The sequence below is a fragment of the Martes martes genome (assembly GCF_963455335.1).
Source record: "Martes martes genome assembly, chromosome: 15".
Taxonomy (NCBI): domain Eukaryota; kingdom Metazoa; phylum Chordata; class Mammalia; order Carnivora; family Mustelidae; genus Martes; species Martes martes.
In genome coordinates, this window is record NC_137903.1 from 19,614,937 (window position 1) to 19,630,968 (window position 16,032).

Sequence of the window (16,032 nt, forward strand, 5' to 3'; positions counted from 1 at the left end):
TCACATTGCCATGGAAGTTAGAATAATTTGGCATAATTACTGGACTATAACGAAGAAAATTCAATTCAAAAGGATACCTACCCTGCTGGATTTATTTCTATTGTACCACTAATATTTTTCTAGAATTATTCATTAGATTTTGTCTATTTTTTCTATAGAAAGTCTATACAAGTGAAATGAAAGAGTCTGAGTATAGCTTATGCCATGCACAAAATATCTCTAGTTATTGCCACTATATACCTGATGGCCCATAAAGCAAGATGCTTTTGAAAGGCCAAATATAAAACTGAGTTGTTAAAATGTATCACATCACTTTATAGATTAGGAAAGTGCTAAAATGATATGATATTTCAAAGATGCCACAACAATTAAGCAAAATGACCCCACCAGTCATTTGTTAGGTTTAAAAATGCAGCCCCTCATAATTTAAAACACTCATTTGACATTTTACACAAAACTCAGGGACAACCCTCATTTTTATGAGAAGCAGCATAACTGACTTGCACCTTCTTTTCTTGCTTCAAGAAAATTTGGTGATGGGGAAGAAATATAGTCTTGGAAGGTCAAAAACCTTGCTTTAAATCCCTAACTGCTCAGCACTAACTAGCTATGAAACTTTGGAGGCCAACAATGTCTTTGGACATGAGCAGGAGTTGCTGTAACAGTGTCAACAGGATGGATGAGGATTTAAGATATAATGTTAGGCACATGATAATATTGTTCCAACACTACCCCCCACCCCCCACCCCAGAATTGCAATAAAGGAATTGAATATTGCAGCAGAAGCAATTGAGGGCAATAGCATGATATACAACACATGTGGTGGGGGTTTTTGTTGTTTTTTTAAGAAACAATTATGCCGATTTTGGAATTCTTGCATGTTAATTTTTAGGCACCTAAAGTAAAACTGAAGACATTCAGATACTTCCCATTAATTTATAAAGCAGGGGGCACCTGGGTGGCTCAGTGGGTTAAGCCGCTGCCTTCGGCTCAGGTCATGATCTCCGGTCCTGGGATCGAGCCCCGCATGGGCTCTTTGCTCATCAGGGAGTCTGTTTCTCTCTCTCTCTCTCTGCCTGCCTCTCTGCCTACTTGTGATCTTTCTCTATCAAATAAATAAAATAAAATATTAAAAAAAAATTTATAAAGCAGAAGATGTTTGAAATAATAGCAATTATTAATAAAATTATACTCTTTACATAAACTCTCCAATTTAATTTTTATCTGCATAATTTATGATTATAAATGAATTGCATATAATGTGCTATATATTGCTTTTGATGTATTTCATACTATTCCGACTGATCTTTTTCTCTTATCTAGATCCTGTCATTATTCTGGGAAACACCTATCTCCACATGGATTATAGATTCAATATCTATATTTCAATATAGATATATATTCAATATCTATATTATATCACGTCCATGACTTCACATCACTCCAATTTAATCATACTTTTCACAGTCACTGTATTGGGTTCTTAGGGCTGCTGTAACATAATACCACAAATTTGGTAGCTTAGAACATATTTTTTTTCCCCTCACAGTTCTGGATCTTAAGTCCAAAATCAAGGTGTTGTCAGGATTGCACTCCTCCACAGTCTGTAGGGGAGGCATTACTTGCCCTTTCCAGCTTCTGATGCCTCCAAGCACTCCTTAGTTTATGACTGCATAATTCCGGTCTCGGCCTCTGTCTTCATAGAACTTTATCTTTTTTTTTTTTTTTTTTAAGATTTTATTTATTTATTTGACAGAGATCACAAGTAGGCAGAGAGAGAGGGGGAAGCAGGTTCCCTGCTGAGCAGAGAGCCCAATTTGGGACTCAATCCCAGGACCCTGAGATCATGACCTGAGCCAAAGGCAGAGGCTTAACCCACTGAGCCACCCAGGCGCCCCAAACTTTATCTTTTCTCTTGTGTATAAGGATACTTGTCATTGAAGTTAGAGCCCACCTCACCTCGATAAACCAGGATGATCTCATCTTGAAATCCTTATTTACATATGAAAGGCACTTTTTCCAAATGAAGTCACAGTCATAGGCTCCTGGGGTTAGGACATGGATTTATTTTTGGAAGGACCACCATTCCAATTTTCTCATTGGCCACAGCCTTTTTAATTTGCTGTTTTTCAGTAGTTTGCTCCGGTCTTCCTCACAGGGATACCACTTTTTCGCTGTATTCCTATATAACAATATGATCCTTCCTTGATTTTTTTCCCAGAAAGATAAAATCCTAAAATTCAGCATACAAACTGTTTTCTTAAAAGTGTCCCTATCATCATGACATTGCAAATACTTAATAAAGGTTAGACAGTAAAACACTATTTTTCTGACCTGCACACAGGATACTCAGAGCTGCTGAAACAACATACAAATACAAACACACAGAGCTGCATTTGTATAATCTCATGATTGGCAATGCAACTGGGATATGAGTACTCACTGGCACACAATTTATATTTTTCTAGTTAGATCTCTTAATCTATACAGATTTTTAAACTTCATTTTTTCAAATACCTTACTCTAAATTTTTCTCATTCACTTTCATCTGATGGTCATCCAAAACACTCTCAGCCTTCTTTAAAAAAAATCTCTTTTCCCTAGTTAAGTGGAATAGGCATTCTTCACCTTTTTTTTTTTTTTAAGATTTTATTTATTTACCTGAGAAAGAGAGAGAGAGTATGAGAGGGGAGAGGGTCAGAGAGAGAAGCAGACTCCCTGCCGAGCAGGGAGCTCGATGTGGCACTCGATCCCGGGACTCCAGGATCATGCCCTTAGCTGAAGGCAGTTGCTTAACCAACCAACCCAGGTGCCCCATTCTTTACCTTTTACCACAACCTGTGTTTTCCATTCCAGGTATATTGGGGTCCCCATGATCATCCCAAATTTCAATAATTCACTAGAAGAGCTCAGCATATAGTTGTATTTATGGTTATGATTTATTACAGAGGAAAGGATACAGAGCAAAGTCAGTAAAAGAAAAAGGCAAATAGGGTACATCCAGAGGAAAGCAAGAGTCCTCTCTAACTAGAGTTAATAGGACACACTTAATTCCTCTGACAAGGAGTTGTAACACGTAGTAAATTCTGTGTACCAGGAAAGCTTCATAAGGTCTCAGTGCTAAAGGTTTTTATTTGGGGCTGGTCACATAGGCACTCTCTGCCTAGTACATATTAAAATTCCAGACTTGCAGAAGGGAAGCAGTTATTCATCATAAGGCATATAATTTGCACAAATAAGTTAGGCACAAGGAGCCACTCTTATAAGTTTAAGGGATGGTAGAAAATCTCCTGAAATCCACATTCCTTGATGACATTCAAGGGTCTGAAGGCAGACTTTTGTCCAGATTATAATCTCAACCTTCTCTTTTCTGCACATATAGGCTTCTGCCTTCCTTTTATCTTTAAAAAAATAAAATAAAATAAGAATTTCCCCAACTCCTGTTTCCCTTCAGCTTCCACACTATCACTATCTTCACCTTTATATATAACAATCTTGAAGGAATTTCCAATCCCATATCTTTCATTTCCTCACTTAATTCTCATTCACTCTCTAACTCTATCCTCAAACACTTCACTATAATTATTCAAACATAAATCACCCACTGATACTCTGGGTGCTAGATAAGCCCAACTTTCTTACCATTTTAATCTGTCAGCAGCAAGCAAACTGTTGACTCTGCATTCCTTTGAGAATGTTTTACTTTGTGATCTCTCTGGTCACTTCTCAGGCATATTTCCTCTGTCCAACCTCTAAATGTTGTTTTGACACAGTGCTCTGCATAAACCCACTTTCTGCCTCATATAATTGACCGACCATTCTTCACTGGCCATGCATATGTTGTTGTTCTCCCACTCACATCACATATGGGTGAACAAACTAGGTATCTGATCTAAAATTTCTCAAGTGATAGAAATTTTATTACAAATCTACTTAAAAACAGGTAAAGGCCCTTACTTAAAAAAATTATCTCTTAAGGTCATACATTCCCCAGATAAATCCACTAAATAACTGCCATAGGAATTGGTCCCTGTCCATTTCTGGGATCTCATCCAGTCTCATCCACATTAATCAGGTTTTATGTGCCAGGCTTTGTATTAGCCACTGGTGACAAACGTTTAATTGCTTACACATTATTCCTTTCCCATTTCTCCTTACTGAAAGTAAGTTATTATGCAAGTTCTGTACCATATTCCAAGAGGTATCTTGTGCAAAACGCAACCCTCGAATTGTTGTATGATCCTTTTCTTTGATCCCTCTAGTTCCCTTAAGGCAAACAGGATGTCTGAAAATGGAGCCAACAACTTGAAATAATCAGGCAACAAGTATAATGACTAAGGTCAACACATTAAGGATGACAGAACAGAACGACTGGTGAAGCCTGTGTCCATGACTGCTTTGTCAAACTGAGCTCTCTACCTATAAACTTGTATTAAAAAATAGCAACTCCTTTCTTTAAGCCACTATTAATTATGAGTTTCATTATTTATTCCTTTGAAGTATCATTATTTGGTTCTTCTCCCAGGTTTCCTTGTCAGGTAGGTTGAGGCGAAGAGGAGAAATCCCTTATTGACTGATAGTCATTCTTTAACAGTGGTGTGCTTAGGAAAGTAACAAGCAGGTGTGATCAGGTTACATAAACAGGAATGCATTGAAAACATGCATGACACTTGATTATCCTCAGCAGAAAATAATGCATTCTGAAAACTGCTAATCCTCACTGCATTCAGAAACTCAGGAAATAAGTAACAATAGCCAGTTTTTATTGAGCACTTATATGTACCAGTTATATGTTAGACCTCTCCATTATTTCAATCTAGACAATCTAATCTGGACATTATTTCAATCTAATCCTTACAATCACCCATTTTGTTATATTATCCATTACAGATACAAAGAAACAAAGGGTTGGAAATAATAGAACTAATTTGTTCATTTTCTGACAGCTGTTAATTGCTGTGATCAGAATCTGAAGTCACTCTCAATTCATAGGCCACTAAAAAATTCTGTATTCTTATCTAGTCCAAATTTCTTCTATAAATTCCAGAACAGTGTTTAGCCATGTACTAGATACCACCACTGAAAATTTTGATAGATAACAAATAAACATAACCTCAAACCTGAGCCTCCTCTTATCTCAAAAATGAATTTCATTACCTATGCATGTATCTAAACAAGAATTTTCTTTCTCTCAGCCTCTATTTCTGCTTACTGACTTGTCACACCCAGTGAATCATGAAGTCACATAGATTAATTTTCTGAAAAAGTATGACCCCATAAAGGGTCATAAAATCAGCTGAGTGGGTCATAATCAACATTTTTTAAAAAATAAAATAGATAATAAGTTAAAAATTAAAATCAGGTAATCAGATCAATAAATGTAGAAAAAACAGTTGACAGAATTTGACACATATTCATGACAAAAACTCCCAGTGAACTAGCAGTAAAGGGCCCTTCCTCCACATGGTAAAGATTATCTTTAAAAACCTGCAGCTAACATCATACTTAATAGTGAGAAATTCAAATCTTTCCCACTAAGATCAAGTAAAAGGAAAGGATGTATTCTCTCAAAATTCCTTTCCAACATTATAGTATAGCTTTAGCTAATGCAATAAGGTAAAAACAAAAACTAAAACTAAAACTAAACAAAAACCAGATTTAAGAATATATAAGAACCAAAAATGGATTTTTATGCAGAAAATCTGAAAAAGATCTACAAAAAATTTACTCTAACAAACTGAAGCAAAGTTGCTCAATATAAGATCTATATACAAAAGTTAATTGCTAACCTATATACCCTCAGTAAACAGGTAGACCTTTTTTTTTTTTTTTTGGAACATTTTATTTATTTATTTGAGAGAGATAGAGAGACAGACAGAGAGAGAGAAAGCATGAACAGAGAGTGGAGCAGAGGGAGAAGGAGACACATATCTGCTGATCAGGGAGCCAGACATGGGGCTCAATCCCAGGACTCTGAGATCATGACCTGAGCTGAAGGCGGAAGTTTAAACAAATGAGCCACCCAGATGCTCCAACAAGTGGAATTTCAAATTAAAAACACAATGCCATTTATATGAGTAACCTTCAAAATGAAATACTTAGGTATAGATCTGACAAAATACATATAAGATCTATAGGAGGAAAACTGTAAAACTCTGATGAATGAAATTAAAGAACTAAACAAATGGAGAGATATTTCATGTTCATGGATAAGAAGACTCACTATTCTTAAGATGTCTGTTATTTTCCAAACTGATCCATACATTCAAAGCAATCTCAATCAAATTCCCAAGGTGCTATTTTGTGGAATCAAAAAACTGATTCTAATGTTTATATGGAGAAGCAAAACCCCAGATTAGCCAACACAAATTTAAAGAAAAAAACAAAAACAAAAACAAAGTCAGAGAACATTACCCACCCCCAAGGCCTTGAACAGAGCTATGGTAATCTAGACAATGCTATTAACATAAGAATAGACAAATTAATCAATGGAAAAGAATAAAGAGCTCATAAATATACCTCCATAAATATGATTAGCATCTCTGACAAAGAAACAAAGGCAAGACAACAGAGTAAAGATCGTCCTTTCAACAAACAATGCTGGAACAACTAGACATCTACATGCAAAAAAAAAAAAAAAAAATCTAGACACCTTATACACTTCACAAAGATTAACTTAAAATCACACACCTAAATGTAAAACATAAAACTATAAAACTCCTAGAATATAATATAGGATAATCATAGCCTAGAATAACATGTATAAGGCAATGACTCTTAGATACAACATGAGGCACAATCCATGAAACAATTGGTAAACTAGACTTAATTAAAAACATCTAATTTGGGCACCTGGGTGGCTCAGTGGGTTAAGCTTCTGCCTTCGGCTCAGGTCATGATCTCAGGGTCCTGGGATCGAGTCCCACATCGGGCTCTCTGCTCAGTGGGGAGCCTGCTTCCTCCTCTCTTTCTCTCTCTGCCTGCCTCTCTGCCTACTTGTGATCTCTCTCTGTCAAATAAATAAATAAAATTAAAAAAAAAAAAACTTCTAATTTACAAACTACAATATCAAGAGAATGAGAAGTCAAGCCAAAGACTGGGAGAAATGTGTACAAAAGATACATCCAAAATATACAAACAAATAAGAAATCAGGACACTGAGGTGGCTCAGTCACTTAAGCAACTGACTCTTGATTTCAGCTCAGGTCACAAGACCCAGCCCCGTGTTGTACTCCACACTGGGTGTGGGGCCTAGTTAGGATTCTCTCTCTCCCTCTCCTTATACCCCTCCCCTTTTGCTCACACTCTCTTTCTCCCTCTTAAAAAAAAAAGAAAGAAAAATTCAGCAATAAAACAACCTGATTAAAAAATGGGTCAAAGACCTCAATAGACACTTCAAAAGAAGATATACAGATGGCAAATATATGAAAAGATGCTATATACCACAGTTTGTTAGGGAAATGCAAATTAAAATGAGACATCACTACACACCTACTAGAATGGCCAAAAATCAGGAACATTGACAATACCAAGTTCTAACAAAGAAGTGGTGGAAATGCAAATTGTACAGACACTTTAGATGACAGTTTAGTGGTTTCTTATAATACTATATGCATTCTTGCTATACAATCCAGCTATTACATTCCTTATTACCCAAAGGAGTTGAAAATTAATGTGCACGTGAAAACCTATACACAGATGGTTAGAGCAGTTTTATTCATAATTTCCAAAACTTGGAAGCAACCACATCATTCAGTAGGTGAATGGAAAGATAAAATGTGGTACAGCCAGACAATGGAATACTATTAAGCACTTTAAAAAAGACTATAAAACTATGAAAAGACATGAGGGAACTTTAAATGCATACTTATTAAGTGAAAGAGACCAATTTAAAAGGTTACATACTATATCATTCCAATTATACATCATTCTGGAAAAGGCAAAATTATTATGGCAGTAAAAAGATCAGTGGTTACCAGAAGATGTAATGGGGGCGGGGGAGGTGTGGATAAACAGGTAGAGCACAGAGGATTTTTATGATATTGAAAACACTCTGTATGATACCATAATGATGGATACAGGTCATTATGCACTAGTTCAACCCATAGAATATTCAATACCAAGAGTGAACCATAATGGAAATAGAAGACTTTATTATGGTGTGTCAAAGTAGATTCATCTAATGTAACAAATACATCACTCTGGTGGTAGATGTTGATAATGGCAAAGTCTATGTATGTGTAGAGCACAGTATATGGGAAAGCTCCATAATTCTCAATGTTGCTGTGAACCTATAACTATTCTAAAAAGCCAAACTTTCAATTTACAAATCTTGTGCTGACAACAAAATGAGCAGTTACTGAATAGTGTTGACCTTTGAACAATACAGATGTTAGAGGTTCCAATGCCACAGTCAAAAATCCATGTATAACTTTGACTCCCCCAAAACTCAACTACTAATAGCCTACTATTGGCTAGAAGTCTTACCATTAACATAAACTGTACATTAACACAGATGTTGCATATTTTATGTACTTTATATTGTATTATCATAATAAAATAAACTAGAGAAAAGAAAATGTAAAGAAAAACCTAGCTGAAAAAATATATTTCCAGTACTGTACAGTATTTACTAAAATAGTCTGCCTGTAAGTAGGTCCACACAATTTTGCAAAGCTCCAGTGCCAGGAAAATATAGCACATAGAATTCATGGCTTTTCCCTCATGATTCCTTAGTCTTTAAAAGTTAATTTTTAAATTTTTCTTTATTTTACTCTTTCTCTATTTCTTTTTTTTTTTTTTACTTTTTTCTCTTTCCTTTTTCAACCAACTTCTTAACAATTCCTTTTAATTTTTTTTTAATTTTCATTTTTACAATTATATTCCATCCCTTCACTGTATTTACACTTGTGTGTGTGTGTGTGTGCACGCACGCATGTGCGCGTGTGTGTGTGTGTGTGTCTTTCTTTCTTTAAAATTTCGGGAGGCAGTTTCTTCTAGGAGACCAAAATACACCCAAAATCTAGTGTGTGACTCTGTTCTACTCACCAACCCGATCATATTCTTCTTCTTTCTTTTTCCCTTCCCCCTGCCCCCCAGTTTTGGGTGTCTTCTGATTTTATTAGTGTATATTTTTCTGGGGTCGTTGTTAACCTTGTAGCATTTTGTTCTCTTGTTCATATATTCTTCTCCAGACAAAATGACAAAATAGAAAAATTCACCTCAAAAAACAACAACAACAACAACAAAAACAAGAGGCAATACTGACTGCCACAGAGCTAATCAACAGGGACATTAGTAAAATGTCAGCACTAGAATTCAGAAAGACAATTATAAAGACACCAGGTGGGGTTGAAAAAAGCACAGAAGATACGAGAGAATCCCTTTCTGTAGAAATAAAATCTAACCAAGTCAAAATCAAAAAGGCTATTAATGAGGTACAATCAAAGAAGAGAGGCTCTAATTGCTACGATAAATGAGGTAGAAGAAAGAATTAGTGATATAGAAGACCAAATGATGAAGAATAAAGAAGCTGAGAAGAGAGAAACAACTATTGGATAATGAGGGGGAGAATTCAATAACTGATACCATAAAGCAAAACAATATGAGAACATTTGGGATCCCAGAAGAAGAAGAAAGAGAGAGAGAGGCAGAAGGTATATTGGAGCAAATCGCAGCAGAGAACATCCCTAATTTGGGGAAGAAAATGGCATCAAAACCCAGCAGGCACAGAGAACTACCTTCAAAATCAATAAAAATAGGTCAACACCCTGACATCTAATAGTCAAACTTAAAAATTTTGGAGACAAAGAGAAAATCCTGAAAGCAGGTTGGGGCAAGAGGTCTGTAACCTAAAATGGTAAAAACACTAGATTGGCAGCAGACCTATCCATAGAGATCTGGCAGGCCAAAAAGGACTGGCATGATATATTCAGGGTACTAAATGAGAAAAATATGCATCCAAGAATACTACATCCAGCTAGGCTGTAACTGAAAACAGGAGAGATTAAAAAGCTGCCTGGACAAACAGAAACTAAAAGAATTTGCAATCACCAAACTAAACCTACAAGAAATATTTAAAAGGGTCCTCTAAGCAAAGAGAGAGCCTAAAAGTAACACAGACCAGAAAGGAAAGAGAAAAAAATGCAGTAACAGTCACCTTACAGACAATACAATGGCACTAACTTCATATCTTTCAGTAGTTACCCTGAATGTAAATGGGCTAAATGTCCCAATCAGAACCCAGGGTATCTGATTATATAAAAAAAGCAAGACCTATCAATATGCTGTTGGCAAGAGACTCATTTTAGACCCAAAGACACCTCCAGATTGAAAGTGAGGGGATAGAAATCCATGCACCATGCTAATGGAAAAGAAAGTTGTTGTGATGATCCTTTTATCAGACAAATTAGATTTTAAACCAAAGACTATACTAAGAAATGAGGAAGGACACTATATTATGCTTAAAGGGTCTATCCAACAAGAAGATTTAACAATATTAAATATTTATGTCCCTAACTTGGAAGCAGCCAGTTATATAAGCCAATTAATAACAAAATCAAAGAAACACATCAACAATAAAACAATAGTAGGGGACTTTAACACCCCCCTCACCACAATGGACAGATCATCTAAGCAAAAGATCAACAAGGAAATAAAGGCTTTAAGTGACACAGTGGACCAGATGGACTTCACAGATTTATTCAGAACATCAGAACATTCCATCCCAAAGCAACAGGATACACATTCTTTTCCCAGTGCACATGGAACATTCTCCAGAATAGATCAGATCCTGGGCCACAGATCAGGTCTCAACCAGTACCAAAAGATTAGGATCATTCCCTGCATATTTTCAGACCACAATGCTTTCAAACTCGATCTCAATCAAAAGAGAAAAGTTGGAAAGAACTCAAATACATGGGGGCTAAAGAACATCCTACTAAAGAATGAATGGGTCAACCAGGAAATTAAAGAATAATTTTTTTAAAAATCATGGAAACAAATGAAAATGAAAACAAAACTGTTCAAAATATTTCGGATGCAGCAAAGGCAGTCCTCAGGGGAAAGTGTATAGCAATACACACCTTTCTCAAGAAACAAGTATCAAATACACAACCTAACCCTACACATAAAGGAGCTGGAGAAAGAACAGCAAAGAAAGCCTAAACCCAGTAGGAGAAGAGAAATAATAAATATCAGAGCAGAAATCAATGAAATATAAATCAAAAGAACAGGAGAACAGATCAACAAAACTTGGAGCTGGTTCTTTGCAAGAATTAATAAGACTGATAAACCCCTGGCCAGACTTATCAAAAAGAAAAGAGGAAGAACCTAAATAAACAAAATCATGAATGAAAGAGGAGAGATCAAAACCTACACGAAAGAAATACAAACAATTATAAGAGCATATTATGAGCAACTATATGCCAACAATTAGATAATCGGGAAGAAAAGGATGCATTCCTAGAGATGTATGAACAACCAAAACTGAACCAGGAAGAAATGGAAAACCTGAACAGACCCATAACCAGGAAGAAAATTGAAAGTAATCAAAAATCTCCCAACGAACAAGAGCCCAGGGCCCGATGATTTCCCAGAGTAATTCTACCAAACATTTAAAGAAGAATTAATACCAATTCTTTTGGAACTGTTCCAAATAACAGAAATGTAAGGAAAACTTCCACATTCATTTTATGAGGCCAGTATTACCTTGATCCCAAAACCAGACAAAGTCCACATCAAAAAGGAGAATTACAGGCCAATATCCCTTATGAACATGGATGTAAAAACTCTCACCAAAATAGTAGTCAACAGGATCCAATAATACATTAAAAGGATTATTCACCACAACCAAGTGGGATTTATTCCTGGGCTACAAGGTTGGTTCAACATCCACAAATCAATGTGTTACATTAACAAAAGAAAGAACAAGAACCATATGATACTCTCAATAGATGCTGAAAAAGCTTTTGACAATGTACAGCATCCATTCTTGATCAAAACTCTTCAGTGTGGGGATAGAGGCTACATACCTCAATATCATAAAAACCATCTACAGAAAACCCACAGCAAATATCATTGTCAATGGAGAAAAATTGAGAACTTTTCCCCTAAGGTCAGGAACATGGCAGGGATGTCCATAATCACCACTGCTATTCAACATAGTACTAGAAATCCTAGCCTCAGCAACCAGACAATAAAAAGAAATAAAAGGCATCCAAATCAGCAAAGAAGTCAAACTATCACTCTTTGCAGATAATATGATACTTTATGTAGAAAACCCAAAAGATTCCACCTAAAAACTGCTAAAACTCATACAAGAATTCAATAAAGTGGGAGGACATAAAATCAATGCACAGAAATCAGATGCATTTCTATATACCAACAACAAGACAGAAGAAAAGAGAAATTAAGAATTGCACCAAAAACATAAGATAGCTAGGAATAAATCTAAAGAGACAAAGAATGTACTCAGAAAACTATAGAATACTCATTAAAGAAATTGAGGAAAACACAAAGAAATGGAAAAATGTTCCACTCTCATGGATTGGAAGAACAAATATTGTTAAAATGTCTATGCTACCTAGAGTGATCTACATATTTAATGCAATTCTTATCAAAATACCATCAACTTTTTTTCACGGAGGTGGAACAAATAATGTTATAATTTGTATGGAACCACAAGAGACCCCAAATAGCTAGAGGAAAGTTGAAAAAGCAAAGCAAAGCTGGTAGCATCACAATTCCAGACTTCAAGCTGTATTACAAAGCTGTCGTCATCAGGAAAGTATGGTAGTGGTACAAAAACAGACACATAGATCAATGGAACAGAGTAGAGAGCCCAGAAACGGACACTCAACTCTATGGTCAACTAATCTTTGACAAAGCAGGGAAGAATGTCCAATGGAAAAAAGACAGCATTTTCAACAAATGGTTGGGGAACTTGGACAGTGACAGACAGAAGAATGAAACTGGACCATTTCCTTATACCACACACAAAAATAGATTCAAAATGGATGAAAAACCTGAATGTGAGAGACAGGGATCCATCAAAATCCTTGAGGAGAACACAGGCAGCAACCTCTTTGACCTTAGCCACAGCAAATTCTCCTAGACACATTGCCAAAGACAAGAAAAGCAAGGGCAAAATGAACTATTGGGACTTCATCGGGAGAAAAAGTTTTTGCACAGCAAAGGAAGCAATCAACAAAACCGAAAGGCAACCTAGAGAATGGGAGAAGATATTTGCAAATGTCATATCAGATAAAGTGCTAGTATCCAAAATCTATAAAGAACTAATCAAACTCAACACCCAAAGAACAAATAATCCAATCAAGAAATGGGCAGAAGACATGAACACACATTTCTGCAAAGAAGACATCCAGATGGCCAAGACACATGAAAAAGTGCTCAATATCACTTGGCATCAGGGAAACACAAATCAAAACCACAATGAGATACCACCTCACACCAGTCAGAATGGCTAAAATTAACAAGTCAGAAAGTGATGGGTGTTGTTGAGGATGTGGAACCCTCCTCCAGTGTTGGTGGGAATGTAAACTGATGCAGCCACTCTGGAAAACAGTAGGAAAGTTGCTCAAAAAGTTGAAAATAGAGCTACCCTATGACCTAGCAATTGCACTACTAAGTATTTAAAAATACAAATGTAGTGATTCAAAGGGCACATGCACCCCAATGTTTATAGCAGCAATGTCCACAATAGCCAAACTATGGAAAGAGCCTAGATGTCTATCGGCAGATGAATGGATAAAGAAAATGTGGTATATATATATACACAATGGGATATTATCCCTCCATCAAAAAATGAAATCTTGCTATTTGCAACAATGTGGATAGAACTAGAGGATATTATGCTAACCAAAATAAGTCAATCAGAGAAAGACGATTACCATATGATCTTGCTGATATATGGAATTTGAGAAACAAGGCAGAAGATTATGGGGGAGAGAGGAAGAAATGAAACTGGACAAAACCAGAGAGGGAGACAAACTATAAGAGACTCTTAATCTCAGGAAACAAACTGAGGGTTGCTGGAGTGGAGTTGGGTAGGAAGGATGGGCGGCTGGGTGATGGACATTGGGGAGGGTATGTGCTATGGTGAGAGTTGTGAATTGTGTAAAACTGATGAATCACAGATTTGTACCCCTGAAACAAATAATACATTATATGTTAATAAAAAAGAAAAAAAGGAAACAGTGCAACAAACAGCCCCACTGAGATATAGAACATAAACTGTAGATTTAAAAATGCCTGGGGTATATGGGAAGGAGATATATTTACTAATCTCAGAGCTTGTGCTGAAGGGGCAGGAATCTTTAGGAGACCTCTCCAGGAACAAAGGAGTAGCAGATGCCATTCCCCTCTTCCCCCACTCCCCAGCTTAGACACACAGACACCTGTAGGAAACAGCCTAGCACCAATACTCTCCATCTAACTTATTAACACTGCACACTCTGCCCCCACTTTTCCTGAGGATCTACCCCCTCTAATACTCTCTTGGTCAGAGCCCATCCAAAGTGATAACACAAGCCTGGCAGGGTATAAGGAGGATCTCCCACAGGGGAGATCACAACACCAAAGTGATTCCTGTCCCAGGGGAGGGGGAAATCACTACATATACCAGTCCCACTACTGCTGAGCAGTGGACTGGAAATAAACATCCAATCTACTGCAGGCTCCATCCAACAACAAAGGCTTCTCAGGAGAAAGCACAAGGAAGTTGCCTTTTCTCACTCAACTAAAGCCCAAGGTAACCCCAGACTGGCCCACTAACAACATAAGGACCAAACCCTCCCCACAACAAGCAAAGAAAGCCATTTTAGACAAGGAGGCTCAAGGCAAAAGTGGTTCAGACACAAAGAAGAGACCAGGCAGCACACACAGGAGACAGCTCTGAAAAGCCTGGTTCTGGTGAATAGAGGACATTGTACTGTGGTACTACAGGATCTCTTTCTGCATAAGTCCACTACTTTCAGGGGAAGGAAACATAACTAGCATTCCTAACACAGAGAAACATACACAGAAAGTTAGACAAAATGAGGAGACAAGGAATGTGTCTCAAAATTAAAGAGCACGAAAAATCACTAGAGAGCTAAATGAAACATAAATAATAATCCCAATAGAGAGACTTAATAATGGTCATAAAGATACTCACACTGGACTTGAGAAAAGAATGGAGGACCTCAGTGAGACCCTAAACAAGGAGACAGCAAACATAAAATAGAACCAATCAGACAGGGAAAATTCAATAACTGAAATTAAAAATATACTAGAAGAAACAAATAGTAGACTACAGGAAACAGAAGAAGAGATCAGCAACTTGGAGGACAGAGTAATGGAAAGCAATCAAGCTAAAAAGGACAGAGAAAAAAGACTAATAAAAATGAAAATAGATTAAGAGAGCTCAAGGACACCATCAAGTAAATAACATTTGCATTATAGGGAACCCAGAAGGAAGACAGAAAAGAGGACAGAAAATTTATGTGAAATAATTGTATCTGACAATTCCTGAATCTTGGGAAGGAAATAGAAATCCAGATCCAGGAGGCACAGAGTCCACAACAAAGTCAACCCAAGAAGGTCCACACCAAGATATAAAGTAAATAAAATGGCAAAAAACAGTGATAAAGAGAGAATTCTGAAATCAGCAAGGGAAAAAAATGCAAATAGTTACAGACAAGGGAAACCCCATAAGTCTATCAGCTGATTTTTCAACAGAAATTTGGCAGGTTGGAAGAAAGAGGCATTATACATTCAAAGTGCTGGGAGTGGAGGGGACACCAATCTGCAACCAAGAATACTCTATCCATTAGGACTATCATTCAGAATAGAAACAGACATAAAGAGTTTCCCAGACAAACGAGTTAAAAGAGTCTATGACCGCTAAATCAAATCCTACAAGAAATATTAAAGAAATTGTTCTACTTTTTGAGTGGAAAGGAAAGAACATAAGGAGATGAAAAGTAGGAACAGGACGGCAATAAAATTAAGTATATATATAAAAAGTATTCA